Here is a 19,499-nt window from a genome sequence, read left to right as displayed (position 1 = left end):
CCATAAGTCTACTAAAAGAATCGTTTAATTTGGAGCTTCCTGGATAATGGGTTTCTGATAACGAATCCCATGCCTGTATTATTAGTGGTTATATGAAACTCAGGCTATTGGTTATGGTATGCTCATTCCATATGGGGGTCATTTATCAACACTGGGCAAATTTGCCCATCGGCAGTAACCCATGGCAACCAATCAAATTGCTGCATATATTGTTCTACTTGCAGCTGGCTTTAAAAAGCTATTCACTGATTGGTTGCTATAGTTAACTGCCCAGTGTTGATAAATGAGCCCCAATTGTGGCTGGGTATATAAAGGGGTAATGACAAAGATAGGGAGCCACTTAGATCAGGATTTCTTAGACTTTTTTTTTTTAATTTAACCGAAATTAATTCAGTGATTCTACCTCGTGATCCAAAATTCAGTGTTTCTCTTAATTACTATTTTTTTTTAAATTACCGTTGTCAATCATTACCCAGCTTAGATGCGCCCATTCCATCAGATGCAGCATGTGTGAAGTATTAGCATCTACTGTATCAATTCTAACATTTGCCTTCATTGAAACTTGTATTCTGCTCAGCAGGGCCAAAGATAAAAAATGTATCAACTAAATTAGGGATGCACCAAATCCACTATTTGGGATTTGGCCGAATCCTCGAATCATTTGAAAGATTCGGCTGAATACTGAACCAAATCTGATCCTAATTTGCATATGCAAATTAGAAGTGGGAAAGGAAAAAGTGGGAACATTTTTTTACTTCCTTGTTTTGTGAAGAAAGGTCACGTGATTTCTCTTCCCACCCCAAATGTATATATGCAAATTAGGGTTCGGTTTGGCCAGGCACAAGGATTCGGCCAAATCCGAATCCTGGACTCGGTGCTTCCCTAAACTAAGGGGCCGATTCACTAAGCTCGAGTGAAGGATTCGAATGAAAAAAATTCGAATTTCGAAGTATTTTTTGGGTACTTCGACCATCGAATTGGTTAAATTCGTTCGAATTCGAACGAAATCGAACGATTCGAAGTAAAAATCGTTCAACTATTCGACCATTCGATAGTCGAAGTACTTTCCCTTTAAAAAAAACTTCGACCCCCTACTTCGGCAGATAAAACCTACCGAAGTCAATGTTAGCCTATGGGGAAGGTCCCCATAGGCTTGCTAAACTTTTTTTGATCGAAGGATTTTCCTTCGATCGTTGAATTAAAATCCTTCGAATCGTTCGAACGAAAAATCCTTCGATCGATCGAACGAACGTTTAGCGCTAAATCCTTCGATATTCGAAGTCGAAGGATTTCAATTCGAGGGTCGAATTTCAAAGTATTTTTTACTTCGAAATTCAACCCTTAGTGAATCTGCCCCTAAATGTATCAATTTAGAACAGTTACAAAGTTGGTGACCCTCTCCCCCGAACTGCTTCAGAAAGTAAAAGATAAAACATTAAACTTTAATATTATTAAACAGTCATAAATAGAAAAGTCATTTAAAAAAATACTTCATTTCTGATAAAAACTGTCTGAAAATAACTGAACTGCAAAAAAAGTGTTGGAAGGTGAACAACCTCTTTAAATCTGGCTAAAAGAACAAACTTACAGCATGAAATAATGGAACCCAGTCTTATTACATTCTGTTATGCACTAATCTCTGACTGTTACATGGCAAGGAAAAGCAAATTCTGTTTGGGGGTGCCAAAACTTTATGCCCCCCCCAAGAGAATTTTCCCTGTGCCAGACGTCCTTTTAAGAAGTACTGTGCCACCATCTTACTTCTAATTCCAAGGGATCCCTTACAAAGGCTTGAGCTTGCTCTTGAGCTGTATACTAAAATTGAAGGTCTAAGCCCACACAAGGGATCCATGGCAACAGAAGAAAGATGGTAAAACTTACACATGTCAGTGTTCCTTTTTGGAATAAACTGCACTTGCCCTGGGGATCTTCCTAAGGAAGTCACCTGACTTCTATTTCTATGGATCCCTTGCATAGGCTTGGGCTTGCACATGTAGGGGCACATTTACTAAGAGTGAAGGATTCGAAGTAAAAAAACTTTGAATTTCGAATATTTTTTTTTGGGTACTTCGACCATCGAATAGGCTACTACGACCTTTGACTACGACTTCGATTCAAACTAAAAATATTCAAACTAAAAATAGTCGAAGTACTGTCTCTTTAAAAAAAAACTTTGACTACATACTTCGCCACTTTAAACCTACCGAGGTACGATGTTAGCCTTCCCCATCACTTTTCCTTAGGTTTTTTTGATCGAAGGAAAATCGTTCGATTGATCGATTAAAATGCTTCGAATCGTTCGTTTCGAAGGATTTTATCGTTCGATCGAACAATTTTTCCTTTGATCGTTCGATCGTAGGATTTGCGGTAAATCCTACGATTCGTAGGATTTTACCTCGAGGGTCGAATTCGAGGGTTTATTAACCCTCGATATTCGACCCTTAGTAAATGTGCCCCGTAGTGTTTAGTAAGATTTTTCAGGGAAAAATCTCTGAGATTTAATTAGCTGAGATTTTCTTGTCCTTTAAATCTGAATAACTAGTATTTAACCACAGGCACGAGACTTTCCCCAAAACACTATCTTTATAAACAAAGAGCGTTAACAGGTTTGCTGTGCACGATCCATGACTCATCCTCTCAAAATGCGCAATTAAATAAATAAGTATATATATGTGCGTTTGTAATCCATTTCCTAGCCATTATTTTCCTTTCTTAACTGATGATGACCATTGCGGAACAGAATGGATTGTGCAGAGAGCACTGTAATTATTCTAATCGGCATGTTCTGAAACAGATATTGACTGTACTGATTATTTATCACAGTGAGGCCGTTCAGTTTCTGTCAGTATAATTCAGTAGATTTAAAGGGATGATAAAGGTTTTTAACTGTAATTTATTCAGCTATCAGGGCAAGGCGGTGCAGCAAGCTGGGAATTGGCAGAGGGGCTAATATCTAGAGCAGTGATCGCCAACAAGTGGCTTGTGAGCAACATGTTGCTCACCTGCCAATTGGATGTTGCTGCTTTTGGCCTCATGCAAACAGTTTTAAAGGATATGATCAGCACTTGGTACAGCAAATTCAGCAAACTCATTAATATGATCTGAAGAGGATACAGTGATGAACAGAGCATGACACATACAATGACATACACATACCTCTGGCAGGTCCAACGGGTGATTCATTCACAAGAATAATTAGCATTCAGTATTACCGTTATTGGCATTTACTTCCTCTCATATTGTACTTATTATCAGCCCAACAGCCAATATTACGTAGGTAAAACATCAGCAACATTTGAGGAGAGAATTAATAACCACTCCAGTCCCATTACGGCTGCACTGGACTCTGGCTCAGAATATTTACCTGTCCCTAAACACATTGTGAGGTTGAAATAGTCTTTGCCCAAATTGAAATATATGATTATTGACCATGTTCCTCAGATGAGCATGTTCCTCAGATATTCCTCAGGAAATAGGGACAAGTTAACCCTTTAAGAAAAAGGCAGATGGATACACACAGTAAGTATGAGTAAATTAGATGGTTTATCTGCCATGAATTATATCATATGTGTAATATATTTGTTTATTCTGAATTTAACTAGTGAGCATTGAAAGCTCTTTTTCAGGTCTGGTATTTCCATGTATATTCCCTTGCTTGTAGTTCCTTCTTCATTTTCCATCCCTTTACTGACCTTAGCTGTTTACTATGACCCATGCCCCCTTGATTGCTACACCTCTGAATAATATCAGAACCGGGGCATGAAAATATACTTTTTGGCTACAGCAGCTAAAGCTAGATTTTGAAGAATCAGAGACAAAAAGTTTGGATTGAAGAGTGATGTGCTAATCATTGAAGTGTGATGTTTTCATATGAACCTGAAAAACAGGTATATGATCTGTTATTCTGAATGCTCTGGACCTGGGGTTTTCTGGGCAAGGGATCTTTCTGTAATTTTGATCTCCATACCATAAGTCTACTAAAAAAAATCAGGTAAACGTGAACTAAACCCAATAGGATTGGTTTGTGTCCAATTAGGATTACTAATATCTTAGTTGGACTAAAGTACAAGGTGTTGCTTTATAATTACAGACCAAAAGGAAATATTTTTTTTAAAAATTAGAATTATTTAATTAAAATGGAGTCTATGGCCTTCGCATAATTGGGAGCTTTCTGGATAATGGGTTTCTGGCTAATGGATCCCATACCTGTATTATTAGTGGCTGTATGAAGTTCAGGCTATTGGTTATGGTATGCACATTCCATTCATTGTGGCTGGATATGGAAAGGGGTAATGGCAAAGATAGGGAGCCTCTTAGATCAGAATTTCTTGGACCCAAATTCATTCTGTAATTCTTCCTCGGGACCATGATTCAGTGTTTCTCTTAGATTACTATTTTTTTTTAAATTACTGTTGTCAATCAGTACCCAGCTCAGATGTGCCCATTCCATCAGATGGAAATTCACTGACAATCACTTGTAATAATACGTTTCGATTGTAAACTCTTGCAAGTAGGGTCCTTTGATTATATTTTATACTTGTAACCCTTGCCTGTTAAATTATTGTTTGTTAGAAATTAATGCTGAGCCTTGTGTAACTTGGTGACACTATATAAATGATGATGATGATGATGATGATGGTGATGAACACAGTATTTACGTGGTTCGAGATCATTGCAGTAATCTGTACAGCAGTGATCCCCAACCAGTGGCTTGTGAGCAACATATTGCTCACAAACCCCTTGGATGTTGCTCCCAGTGGCCTCAAAGAAGGTATTTATTTTAGAATTACTGACTTGGAGGCAAGTTTTGGTTGCATAAAAATCAGGTTTATGGCCAAACGGAGCCCCCTGTAGGCTGACAATTCACATAGGGGCTACCAAATAGCCAATCACAGCTCTTATTTTGCACTACCCAGGAAGACCATCCAGGAACAAGTTTGGGGACCCCCACTTTACAGAGTGCGCCTGGTTCCACAAATATTAAAGGCAAAATGTACCCCCCCCCAAGTCTGCCGAGTAGTCATTGAGTGAAACTTCTACCAAGTCTGGAAACATTTTAGTATTTTTCCTATGTTACAAAATCCTTTTTTTGTGTGGGAAACAGTCCTTCTCATAATTGACAACATTAAAAAAATATTTTCTGTTTTCATCAGTATGGAGACAAAAAGGCTTTTGTGCATGTGATTCAGGCTTTGATGCAGTTGTAGAGTGAAGCCATTTCTTGCACACTTTATAATGTGACCAAAAAAAGTTTGTTTGTATGGATACAGATTGTAGACATCTGTAGGTTAAATGTCACCCATGCAAGAAGCAAAGCATTGTCGGTAATTTACATAGACAGTACGGACAATAGATTTGTGGACTAATAGAGCCAGGTCTCTGCTTGCAAGACTTCTTTAGGGTTTTGCAGTCTGTGGATAACGTTTAATAATACCACTTTGAATAAACAGCTTCCTACCTCTGGACCTGCACACCAACAAGCCAAATCATAAGGGTGGTGCTCTCTCTCACTGTATATATATATATATATATATATATATATATATATATATATATATATATATATATATATATATATATAGTGAATAAAGTACCCCCTCTTGTAAAATATAAGGATATTATAAGTTACCGAGGAGTTTCATAACCATATATATATATATATATATATATATATATATATATATATACATAAAAATACAGGTCATGGAACTCCGAAGTAACTTCTAATATCCTCATATTTTGCAACTGGGGGTACTTTATTTATTACAATACACAAGTTTCAGTGAGTCATGTGACATCAGAATTCACCGTTTATAACTGATGACATCAGAACTCACCGTTTATAAGGATATATTTTTTTATCTATAAAAAATAAATCACCCTTAGCATAGAGGTATACACATATGTAAACATTATCTATCTATCTATCTATCTATCTATCTATCTATCTATCTATCTATCTATCTATATATATATATATATATATATATATATATTGCCTATGTTACAAATGATTAATACAGGTTACCATCCTCCTATTCTAAATTCTGCTTTTGCTTTTCTAGTTTTTTCAGATCCTGTACTTTGCTCTTATCTGTTGTTTTTCTGCTGATATCGGCAGGCACGCAGCTGGGCTGATTACGTGTCATTAAATAATTTTTTGGTACAGTTTGACAACAGTACTTCATTCATAGAAAATAAAGGACACCTTGCTCTAAAATATGACAATATTAATAGTAAGGAGTTCCATGACCACATAAAGGGGTACATTTGATTGTCACTGTTTTTATATATATATTTTACAGGGTTAATTATGGGTGTTATTTAGAATGCGTATATATATATATATATATATATATATATATATATATATATATATATATATATAGATGCAGATAGGAGCACTCACGGTTCTGATGAAAAATGAATGTCTTTTATTGGAGTGTTACAAACTGCCCCACATCAACGCGTTTCGGTTCTCTCTGAACCGTCGTCAGGATACGACGGTTCAGAGAGAACCAAAACGCGTTGATGTGGGGCAGTTTGTAACACTCCAATAAAAGACATTCATTTTTCATCAGAACCGTGAGTGCTCCTATCTGCATCTATTTAATTCTTCTATGAGGAGCACCTGGGAATTGATTGATTGAGGGTGAGTGCCGGTGAAGCATTTGTTTGTTTATATATATATATATATATATATTCCTAGAAAAAGGCTAAGTGCACACTGGGAGCCTTTTAAAAATTAAAAAAATTCATTTATCACATATTGACCCCTTTTTAATATGTGATAAATAACATTTTGTGATTTTTTTATAGTTTTTAAAGCCTTTTCTATGAGTATTTTTGTATGCAGCTTTGCTTGGTAGCACCTGGGTCATATATCCAATTTTCGTGGAGTTCTGGAACCTTTACCCCCTACTGTAAATATAAGGCTATTAGAAGTCACCAAGGAGTTCCAAGACTTTTGCAAAAGGGGGACATTATTTGTTGTGATACATACCATACCTGACTGTGACATCAGCGCTGCCTTTAGATCTGTGCAATTATATGTCTTTAGTAATTATCTCAACACGTGCTGGTATTTCATTCGCATACACAGCTGTGCTTTGGCCGAAAGTCAACATTCCATTTCAATAGGCGTACGTTTGTTGTTTGCCGGTATTAAGTGTCTGACATAAGCATGAGGACACCCTCTAATATCTAATGAAAACCACATTGATTACCTAAACCATTAACAAGCTCCGTGTGTTTACAAGACTGCAGAGGCATTTGCTAATCCTTGAATGTTTGTTTGGACACTGCTGGAGTGAGACAGATTGGAATAGCATGTAGCAGTAATGTACTTACTAGAGAGTTCCAAACTGTGCCTATGAAAGGGGAAATATGACATTTGCACCATTAAGGCTCTGCATCTTTGGTTTATGTTTTCTAAAGGTGGCTATGACTTTTAAAATGTTTGGAATATCTAATTTAGAGACATGGGTAGAAGCAGTAAAGCTACAAATCACTGTTGGTGACAAGTTGGCTACCACTCCAAAGTTGTTTTGGATGTGCCTAAAAGAGCAGCTTTAACATTTTTGGCACATTTCCCTTGTTTTAAACCTGTACTTGGGCACATTAGATCACTAATGTTCCACTTCTGATGACTGATAAGAACAACCATGGCAATGGTCCCAAACATTACAAAAACAGTTACTGCCGGTGCCACATCATCTTTTATTCAGCACACCTCATCAGCAAGAAAGCCATAATTTCATGCTGACATGTTAAACACAGCTTAATTTCCCCCCTATTTTTGTATTCCATTGTATAGAACCAAATGTGTCTCGTACATTTTTGAGGTTTGTTAGATAATGTGCTGGTAGCTGATTAGGTTTCTTTCTAGACAAAAAAGAAATGAATCATGATGACCTCAGTGGAAATTTCTGCAGAGTTTCAATACCAGTTTCAGATCAAGTCGAGTGCCTTTTAGTTGCAGACCGTCTTAACCATAGATGCTCAGGGGAGCTTGGCATATCTGCAACAACCAGGAAAAAAAAACCAAGATAACAGACAGAAGGTGATGCAAAAGCTTCATGGTCCTTGAGTTTCTAACAAGGATTGCATGACTCAGTCAACATGCATGTGGTGGTGGCGGTGGTGCAGATGGGTATAGCCTATAGAGGGTAGCGTGGAGTTAGCTCCTGATGAAGGATTGTTATATCTGAAACATGTTGTTCAGTATAGAATAAACAAATGCAATGACTTGATACTTGACGTGGTTCTCAAGAATGACATTTGTGCTGACTTATGAGTGTCTAGTAAAAGGATCCAACAAAATTTTCGGTAAAATTTAATGTACAGGGGTTCGCCCTGCTTCACTTGCCATTGTGTGCTTGGTAAATTTTGTTTCTTACACGTCCGAGAGGTGCTGGGCTCTCTAACCAGCACAATGCAGTTCTAAAACAAAGAGAATGGAGGGAAAGAGGAAAATTGTTTCTTTAGTAATACAATGACACATTTTAACCAGTATGTCACCATGGTCTCCATCAGATTTATTGGGTTAAAGTGCTTGTAGGCAAATACTTACACCTTATCCATTTCTTTCTTTTTCTTTGTCACAGCACTCCAAAAGCTATTGATTGGTTAGATCTATCCACAAGGCTATATGACCAATAACCAGCTAAGATTTTTGTTACTAGTACAGGTATAGGATCTGTTATCTGGAAATCTGTTATCCAGAAAGCTCTGAATTACAGAAAGGCCATCTCCCTCAGACTCCATTTTATACAAATAATCCACATTTTTAAAAATGATTTCTTTCCCCCCCCCTGTAATAATAAAACAGTACCGTGTACTTGATCCCAACTAAGATATAATTAATCCTTATTGGAGGCAAAACCAGCCTATTGGGTTTATTTAATGTTTACTCGATTTTCTGGTAAACTAAATGTTTGAAGATCCAAATTATGGAAAGATCCATTATTCAGAAACACCCAGGTCCAGAGCACTCTGGATAATAGGTCCCATACCTGTACATATAAAGTTTCCCCACTATAGTGTTCCTGTAGAAGGGAAAACCCAATAAGGGTCCTTAACTACACAGAAAGCAAAAAATGTGTGCAACCTGCCATGTTTTTGTCTTTTTTACAAAAAAGTGAGACGGTGGGCACAGGCTTGGTCCGATAAGCTTGGAATGGTTCATTCTAATTCTTTTCATGGTGGGACACAATTAACCAAAGGGTATAAAGGATTTTAAAGGCAACTGAAGATTTTTTTTTAATTTATCACTGGGTTATTAATGTTCCATTTTATTGTTACAATTCCGAAGTAAGCCTTGGCAGACATCTAAAGAAAGAAATGGCTTTATTGTGGTTCAGCACTGTTCAACGTTGTTGGACAGATGAGGTGTGAAATATCACACTTGGTTCAAAACACTGGCAAATATTTGCAACTGCCTGAGTTTCTAAGAAACAGACTACAGTACAAGTGTCAGACATTCACTATTTGGGAATCAAATGACAGAGCTTCATCACACAGCCGTTGCATTCAGCATTCATTCTTGAGTGGGATTGTGATTGAAATCTGTTGGGCAAGACTAGGTGAACTGGATGCACTATTTAATTCTGTGTTTGCCCTATGCAAGTATATTTGATCAGTCTGAGAATGTAGGAAGGGAGAACTATTTAGAGCACCATGACCTGTGCTTTCTTCAGAATGCCAGCTGTGTAGTACACTAAGCTATGCATAATATTGTGCATTGGTCAGCTTGCACCCGGGATGATTTGGATTTAAAATACCAGAGATTAGCGTGTTTATGTAAAAATTGCTGAATCTGGACATAACTGGGAACTGGAATTCAGTCCGAGTGGAGGAGGATGAATGAATCAAATATGTTGTGTCTTTATAAGGTGTTCTTTCTGCGTGACTGTTGCACCACTTCTCCCCTAGTGGTTAAAAAATGCATTGAAGGCCCATTGAGTTTTCTGAGTACACTGTATACTATAAGGGCAGGGGTACAATGCTATGCACTGTTGGGGGTGTTAAATGGTTCATGCTGTTGCCAGATGCAGAGAGGTAGTGAGTGCTGTTTTTTTCTGCATCTGTTACAAGTTGTGTGTTTGTAATATATTCAGTACCCTCTGTGTTTAATATGTGACATGCAGCTGGCACATTTTGAAGTGGTAGCCCCAAGTTCTGTTTGCTGCACAGACCAATAAATTGGATACCAATTATGTGAATTTGCTTTCAATACTTAAACATTAGTATCCAGGCCCAGATTTTTGGAAAATCCACCAAGGCCCAGGCCTAGATTAGCAGGATTTTAGGGGCGGCATGCTGCCCAAGCACATCTACATTGGTTCAGAAGTTCTGGGGCTGCTCAGGATTACAATAGTTTATTTTAAATTTCCCCATTGCTCCAAACCCAATGAAATGCACAAAATTGTGCATTGGCACGAATGAAGGAGACGGGATAGGGGTGATGAACGGCAGTGGGCCTAGGGGTGCCTGCTACTGTATGTAAATCCAGCCCTGTTAGTATCATATTGAAGGATGGTAGACAGGTCAGGATTTTTCCTTTAAATTTCCTTTGTGCCAATCCCTGTGCTCAGGATGAAAAGAGATAAGATTTGTGAGTATAAAGGGGTGGGGGGCAGGAAGGGAGGAAGCAGAAAGGTGGGCAACGAAGGGGCGCCCTATGTATAAATCCGGCCCTAATGGTAGTGAGTTTGTGTGTTGAACCCACTAGCGGAATTATCAAAAAGTGCCTTTCTGGCAGTTGCTGGATTGTACTGTAACTCCCAGCATCCTTTGTTAGTTGTAGATACAATATGTGGCAGCCTCTGGGGGGTTATTTATTAAAGTCCGAATGCCAAACACTCGAAAAATTCTAGTGTTTTTAACTATAAAATCTAAAGTTTTAATGGGGAAAAAAAATTGTAAAACTTTAATTGGAAAAAAAACTTGAATTGTTCGGGATTTATTAAAGCCCAATGATGCAAAAAGTCTGAATTCCAAAATTTGGCATCTCATACCTGCCGAGGTTGTATATAAGTCAATGGGAGAGGTCCCTATCCTATTTGGAAGTTTCTGTGGTCTGCGCTGGAATTAGCCCGAAAATCCAACTATTTCTGGCTCTTCAGACAAAAATCCGAAAAATTCAGACTTTTCGGGAATACGTCCGGAAAAATTGAGAGTCGGGGGAAAAATATGAAAAAATAGTACGATTCGGATCTTTGCTAGGTTTTTTTTTTCATTCTTGTCCCTGATTCAATAAAATCGTGATTTTTTTAAAAATAAATAAGGTCCAATCATGGATTTTCGTTTGGTTGAAATTTTTTCATTTAAAAAATCAGATAAATTCAGACTTTGATAAATAAGGCCCTGGGAGTCACTGGCAAGGCACTGGTTAGTTCTGACTTTTGTTTTTAAAATTGTGAAAAACTAAAATTAGACAATACAGAACATGCTGTATGTACTGTACGACAGCGGCAGCATACGTTTCCTGTTAAGGTTAATAACTGAAGTAAGTAGCCTTCTTATCACTTAAAGCAAGTTCTTTTTTGTAATGGGAATAATGACTGAGGATATTGGGTTAAATGAAATGCCTGCAGGGTGTGGGATTTTGATAACGTGTTTCTTCTTGGTGGTCTATTGGTATGAGGAATGTTTAGTATGATGGTCATGGTTTCCTTACTATAGGGCATTAATAACACATGCTTATTCTAAGATAGCCAGCTTGGTCAGACGTCTCCATGACTGCAATGTTTTGTTATTTAATTAAAAATAACAGCGTCCTCACACGGTGCCTATTATTTATGAGGCCAAAAGTTTTCAGCTTTGAACACTTTCCTGTCTGAGCTACATATTATGCTAATCTGAAAAAGACAGAAGAACCGGTCCTCCCTTCAGTAAGCTGGTGAGGAATTGGATTCTATACAGCAAGGACTTTCTCTCCCTGGAAAATATAATATATATATATATTTTTTTTTTTTAAGGATTTATCTATTGAGCAGCAGAAATTTTAGATACTGGCAAATTGAGGATTTTAGAAATACATATATATTTATTTGTTTTTATAATGGGATTTTTTTAGTAGGCTGGCCAGCCGCTACTTGTTAATACTGTTAAATAAATGATATATGATATCTATTATTTACTGATAACCTTAGTTCAAGTGTGCACTACCATAACAATCATTTGTGGGTGTAAACTGATTATAGATTCAATTAAGACATTGTTTTGTTATTGTTGTCTCTGGGGGGGGGAAGCCTTAGTATTCTACGGCTCCCTCATTTCTTTAGGGCTAGTCCACACGGGGAGATAGCGACGCGTTTGCGGTCGCGGCGACAAAGCGCCGCGACAGTCGCCGCGACCGGCGCAGGCGACAGTTTTGTATGGGCGCCTATGTAAAAACGCCTGTGCTAACCACACGAGGCGATGCGCTTTTCAACAGTCGCCTGAAAAAGCCTGGCGAGGCATTTTCAGGCGACTGTTGAAAAGCGCATCGCCTCGTGTGGTTAGCACAGGCGTTTTTACATAGGCGCCCATACAAAACTGTCGCCTGCGCCGGTCGCGGCGACTGTCACGGCGCTTTGTCGCCGCGACCGCAAACGCGTGGCTATCTCCCCGTGTGGAATAGCCCTTAGGGTCTGGCCACACGGGCAGATTCGGGGAGATTTGTCGCCAGGCAACAAATCTCCTCTTGTTCTCGGCGACTAATCTCCCCGATCTGCCTTCCGCCGGCTAAAATGAAAATTGCCTGGGGGTAGGCACACGGAGTGCTTCGTTTTCCGAAGTCGGCGTAATTGCCTCACGAGGAAACTTCAGACGACTTCAGAAAGCAAAGCGCTTCGTGTGCCTGCCCCCAAGCGATTTACATTTTAGCCGGCGGAAGGCAGATCGGGGAGATTAGTCTCCGAGGAAAAGAGGAGATTTGTTGCCTGGCGACTAATCTCCCTGAATCTGCTCGTGTGGCCAGACCCTTAGTGTGGGGATTTCTCGGTGATCCACCGTTTCATAGAAATGTATATAAAATTTAAATTGGTCATATTTTATCTGCAAAGACTGCTGCTATAAGTTGTAATTTTTGTACCTTTCCTTAGCTGATCTATTTTAATTCACCTAATAATATTATCAGTTTGAGCCTGCATGATTTTATGCATAACGGATCTTGCCAGACTAATTTAATTGCCTTTTATGAGGAGGTGAGCAGGAACCTTGTCTCTAAGATGGCAGTGGATGTGATCTACTTTGACTTTGCTAAAGCATTTCATAGAGTACCACACAGAAGGTTCATGGTTACATTTTATTATAAGAATATTGGCCTGGAACATAGTATTTGTACATGAATACATTACAAAGAATAGCAGTAAATGGAACATACGTACCATAGGGGCCTGTACTTGGTCCTTGCTTTTTAATTTGTTTATTAATGACCTGGAGGTGGACATGGAAAGTACTGTTTCTATTTTGGCTATGATGATACTGAATTGGAAAATGAGGTTCAATTAGGGTTGTCGTCTGTCTGGTTTTCACCCCGGACAGCCCAGTATTTTGGAAGGGTTGTCCGGGTGAAATCTGAACAGGACATTGGAGTTCATCAATGGAAAATGTGGCAACCCTAAGCTCAATGTTGATAAGTGCACGGTTATGCATTTTGGCAGAAATAATATAAATGCAAGTTATATACTAAATTGCAGTGTGTTGGGAGTTCCTTAATTAAGAAGAATCTGGGGGTTTGTCTAAGTTGTCTAATTCCAGGCAGTGTCATTCTGTGGCTACTAAAAGCAAATAAAGTCCTGTCATATAAAAAAAGGCATTAACTCAAATGATGTAAATATAATTTATATATGTGAATGTCACTTGGGTTCATTTGAAGGGGTTGAACTTAATTGACTTTGGTCTTCTTTCCAACCGAATTTTACTATGTAACTATGATAATTTTCTACCAAATTACCATCAAATGATGTCTTGGATGTCACAAACAGGCCTTAAGCTCTCCATAGATGTTGAGATTTTTAAAAGATCCGATCGTCATCGTGAGACCACGATTATCTCAGAACGATCGTACAAATTGTCCATCAACTAAAAAGACCAATTTGCCAGGAAAACAAAGGGGAGCTGCCTGCTTGGCCCTGCAAACATAGATAGATTGCACTGGGACCGATAAAGATTTTTTAACCTGGCCGATCAAATTCCTGACAGAGGCCGGCCAAAAAAACATAAGATGTTCAATCGTTTGAATCCCACTAACCGCACGATAATTTCAAGGATTGGTCGGACTTCGTTAAAATCGGTCGTTTGGCAAGAGAAATCTTTTCTATGGGGACCTTTAGATATCTTCCCCAATTATTTGTAATGTGTATCCAGGTGGCACTTTGGTGAGTAGATTTTAGTAGTGCGGGGAGTGGATCTTGTCTTATCTACAATGATAAAGCCTAGGACAGGAGTGCAACAATATGTAGGGTTGCCACTTGGACAGTATTTTACCAGCCTGGCCTGTAAAATTATGCACATCACAATATTATTAATAGGGCAGCAAGATAAATAATATAGGATGGCTGGTATTTTTTTTTTCCGGATAAGAGGTGTTTCTGTAATTTGGGACACTAGATCTTAAGTTTGCTAAAAATCATTGAAACAATAATTAAACCCAATAGAATTGTTTTGCATCCAGTAAGGATTAATTATATCTTAGTTGGGAATCAAGTGCAAGCTACTGTTTTGTTATTACAGAGTAAAAGAAAATATTTTCTGAATAACGTGTTTCCAGATAATGGATCCCATACCTGTAAACGTTGCATGGTAACAACAGGCAGTGGGTGGAGGTGTTGCCAGGCACATGAAACTGCATTTGGGATATTTCCTTTTAGCTGTTGTCCCACATGACTGGCCAATGCAGGACTTTTGGGACAGATGTTATACTACTTAAATGTTAAAAAAGAAAATATGTACGAATACCATTACGTGGGATACTGCAACGTTAGCTGATTACATATACATAAGACTGACATGAATAGGAGCAATTAGTGCCTCTCTAAGGAGCTGATTGGGCATTGTGATTCTGTGAGCTCATCCACTTTATCTGAGGGTTTCATTCATAATTTTATTTTACGTGGGTTTCAGGGTTTGGCAAAAAGACGTCATCATTTAAATTCTGCAAATTGTCAACAGGTGTTCCTGCAACAATCCCTATTTATGCCACAAGAATAAGTCTACGTCTTTATTGCCTCTCAGATGTTTGTGCATTGTTTTATAGCCTCCCCTTTTTATTGTAAGATATCATTTATTTGGGGTTTGGGCACTTCTTAAATTACAACTGTTCAGAAATTTAAAGGGACAATAAAGTGGCGGAAACATTATTGCTTGACTGCTTTAATGCCTTGCGCAGAGCTGTCGAATGACACAACATCCTCAGCAGCTATGTGTAGAGGCTTCCATATAGAGGCAGATAGAGAGAGCCAATTGTAGGCAGCTGGAGAGGTAACCACTACTCTCAGCCCCCACACCAATGAAACCAACATTTTTAAGTTTGGATAGACCAAGATCCGACACGATGCATGCTTGCCAAATTGGAAATGAGTAAAGAGGGACACAACAAACCGTCTCATGTAACATGGTGCAAAAAAATAGTCTCCAAAAAAAACTATATGTTTTTAATGTTGTAGAGTGCTTCTGTATTGTTACAGCTATGATTTTTATATCATTCTTGTGTCTCTGTTATGTCTTTAGTCCCTTCTTGCTCTTTCCTCATTTCTTATTCATCTCACGTCTCTTAATTTCTCTTCCTTAAGTGTCTGCAACTTATTGTCCTCCTTTTCTTCTTACCCTTCTTCCACTTTTTACTACTTACCCAAAGCCCCATTTCTACTTAGCCTTGGTAATTGACCTCTGGCTTTCTCTCTGTTCCTGCCTTAACTTTTCCTTCTTCTTTTTGCCCACACGCCTTTCTTCTGCTCAGTTTTTCTATTCTTTTTTACTCCTTTCGCTGTTGTCATCTCTTTCCATATGTTTTCCCCTCCCTCTTGAGTCGGTTCCTTCTTTTACCTAGTGTTTCTCCTGCTACATGTATATAGTAGATGAGGGAGCTGCACAGAGTCACCTCTCTTGAGCATTGTAAATAATGAATGGACTCACTAGAGAGAGTTCTTTGAATCACCCACCTCTCAAACCAGGGAAACCAAGGAACTGAGCGAGGAATGCTTGGCAAGAATGGGGCAGATCCTGGATCTGGAGGTGATCTACAGGGCTGGTGCAAAATGCAGGTTGTTGAGTAGCTTGACCGGGAATGCAGGACTGTCCTGCGAAAATTGGGACATTTGGGAGGTATGAATGGCAGATGGTGGCTGAAATAGACACTGCCAGATCAATGTGTGTGTGGCCACCTCAGTATGAAAAGAAGGGAGACATCACAGATGCTAGCTGTGGGTGGGATTAACAGGGAATTGGCCCATAAGCCCTAGCAACCAGAAAACAGTTTGGAAGTCAGAATGGAACATCGATAGGAGATCTGTTTTTTAGTGCCGGGTTCGGTTACGCAGCTGATAAGAAGTATAATAGGAATGCTAAAAATATAGAAACCATATAAAATAACTAATAAAGACCAACTGAAAAGTAAACATCCCCATTTATGGCCTACACTTGTCCAGCTATTTGCTGGTCATCTGTTTGTACAAGTGCACTTGTATTGCCTTATATTGTAGCATGTGACTTTTGATTTTTAATTCCAATGTAAGCAGGGAATGATCTGTAGACACACAGGGAACAGGCAACAAGGGCCTGGCTGCAGAAAAAAATGTGTCCTTTAAGCACTACTACTATAATGAATTCAAAACAACAGCTAGGCCTGCTGATCACTTCAGTCAGCTAGCTAAGTTTGACTGAAAATTAATTTTGTGAGTAAATGAAGTTAGTAAGCAGAGTCATCTGACATTTCCCTGGCTGGTTCTAAGCAGAGCAACATCACAGGACTTCACAAATGTGTTTAATTGTATATTAATTTGTTTTGAGGTTTATAACTGAGAACTGAAGTTTTATTAAGGCCTTTTCTAGTATCTTGGGTTCCAGTGTAGCATAGATTTACATTAGAAGAGAAACAAGACATGACCCATATTTCATAGGATTTTCCCCCGAATGATCACTGGCTGAATCCGAGTGCTGCTGTTTCTTTTCTCAGTGCTTAACAAAATGTAGGGCAGTAACTTATGCAGACTATGCAAATAGTTTATTCATAAAGCAATAAAACATGAATATATTATGAATTTATTGCACTTTAAACACATACGTTACCGGTATGGGATCTGTTATCTGGAAGCCTGTTATCCAGAAAGCTCCAAATTATATTATAGCCATTTCCCATAGACTCCATGTTCAGCAAATAGTTCAGATTCTTAAAAACGTAATGCTAACTAATCTACAGAAATCCATATTCGGGCAGACCAATCTTATTGGGTTAATTTTATATATAGTGTTTTTAGTAGCCTTAAGGTATGATGATCCAAATTATGGAAAAAAAATAATTTCTAGTTAATATATCTATGAAGGCCAGCTTTAGCAGTCAACATGGCAAGCAGGCCTGGACTGGCAATCTGTGGATTCTGGCAAATGCCAGAGGGGCTGCTGTAAGTTGCCATATAAACTCACTATATATTGGGCTTCTGGGAGGCTGTTGGGGCTGCTGTGTGGCCTGTTTGGTCCTCTGTGTGCCTGAAATGCCAGAGCCTATTTTGAATCTCAGTCCAGGCCTGATGGCAAGTCAGTATTCTAGTTCTGAAAGAAGCCCAGTAAACTGTGTGTGAAGCAGATTAATTGAATATGCTTCTAGTCTGTAAACTACTGCTGAAACTATAAAAGTGCAGGGATATATTTACACATGCAGTATTGCCAAATATGGCTAGCAGTCTCCTCTACATTGTTTCTGTTTCATTAATCAGGTGAGGATATTATCTAGTGTGCTAGCCAATAGATTAAAAGGAAACATGTACTTTTACTACTTACTTATTATTTCAGGACCCAAATTTATATGGAAATTGCTCATCATCAGAGGGTCCCACTGGGCCATTAGTGGCTCCTGCTTGCAGGGTAATTATGAAAACATTATTGAAATATGATTGTTATAATTTTGATTCATTTTTAGCATTTCAAATAATCAAGTTCTTGTTGGGCACCATAAGAGCAAACCCACTTGGCAAAGAGCCTTGCAAGGGAATGCTAAAGACACTTCAGTTACCAGACCAATATATAGCGGCCGATTCACTAACCTAAAGTGCAGGATTCAAAGTAAAAAAACTTTGAATTTCGTAGTGTTTTTTGGGCTACTTCGACCATCGAATGGGCTACTTCGACCTTCGACTACGACTTCGAATCGAAGGATTCGAACTAGAAATCGTTCGACTATTCGACTATTCAATAGTTGAAGTACTGTCTCTTTAAGAAAAAACTTCGACCCCCCTAGTTCGCCATCTAAAAGCTACCGAACTCAATGTTAGCCTATGGGGAAGGTCCCCATAGGCTTTCCTAAGTTTTTTTGATCGAAGGATATTCCTTCGATTGTTGGATTTAAATCCTTCGAATCGTTCGATTATTCCTTTGATTGTTCGATCGCACTATTTGCGCTAAAATCCTTCGACTTCGATATTCGAAGTTGAAGGATTTTAATTCCCAGTCGAATATCGAGGGTTAATTAACCCTCGATATTCGACCCTTGGTGAATTGGCCCCATAGTGTTAGGAGGAGCGGTAAGTGTCAGCTGATGGTTCTTTGAATCCCCTGATGCTTGCAGTTCCACCCTGCTCCCTATTTGTGCTACGTATGCAGAAGTCAAGCAGCTGGATAGTTGTTGAAGGAAAAGGAAGACTTAGCTCTGGTTGAGAATGGGGGGCAGATCCTGAGTCCTGGAAGTAATCTCTTGGTTTTATACAAAATTTAGGACATTTACAGTACCAACTTCGGCCCCAACCCTCAAAACTGGGATTGTTGGGAAGCATTATATATTTAGGTGCTGGGGGATATGTTTGCAGGTACAACCAGCTAAAATAAATCAAAGAAAAGTGCCAGTTACCATTCAGTAGCAATCATCATGAACTTTTAAAAATATATGGTACGCATATAGGTCTGTACAACTGTGAAGCATCATAATTGAATCCCCTGATGGTCAATGTACAGTATAATAACATTTGAGTAACTCCTATTTCCCAGCAATTTCCCTAAAAATGACCATTTCTGCAAAATCTTGAGACTTGACCTGAAAGAATTCTACTGCATTTTTATGTAAAAGGCAGTGAGACAAAATGTGTCACCCGCCTGTGTTAAGAGGTACGTGATGAAAGAAGCCTTGAGTTCAACAGGAGTTGGAGTAACCTTTGCTTCTTTATTATAGTAATACGGTGTTGGCAGTAGCGTAATTAGATGTTACTGGGCCCCAAAGTGAATACATTCTAGGATCCCCCCCGAAATATTGAGGGGATGTCCTGTTTTACCAATACATGTTGAAATTGCTTGTTAATTAGGGCCTT

General features: G+C 38.6%; 1 protein-coding gene across 1 annotated transcript in view; it reads left to right on the top strand.

The window, feature by feature from the left end:
- The window catches only part of entpd1.L (ectonucleoside triphosphate diphosphohydrolase 1 L homeolog), a 66,974-nt gene that overhangs the window by 23,530 nt on the left and 23,945 nt on the right, over positions 1–19,499 (top strand).

The sequence above is a fragment of the Xenopus laevis genome, chromosome 7L (assembly GCF_017654675.1).
Source record: "Xenopus laevis strain J_2021 chromosome 7L, Xenopus_laevis_v10.1, whole genome shotgun sequence".
NCBI classification, from domain to species: Eukaryota; Metazoa; Chordata; class Amphibia; order Anura; family Pipidae; genus Xenopus; species Xenopus laevis.
This window is presented reverse-complemented; position numbering and strand designations above follow the sequence as displayed.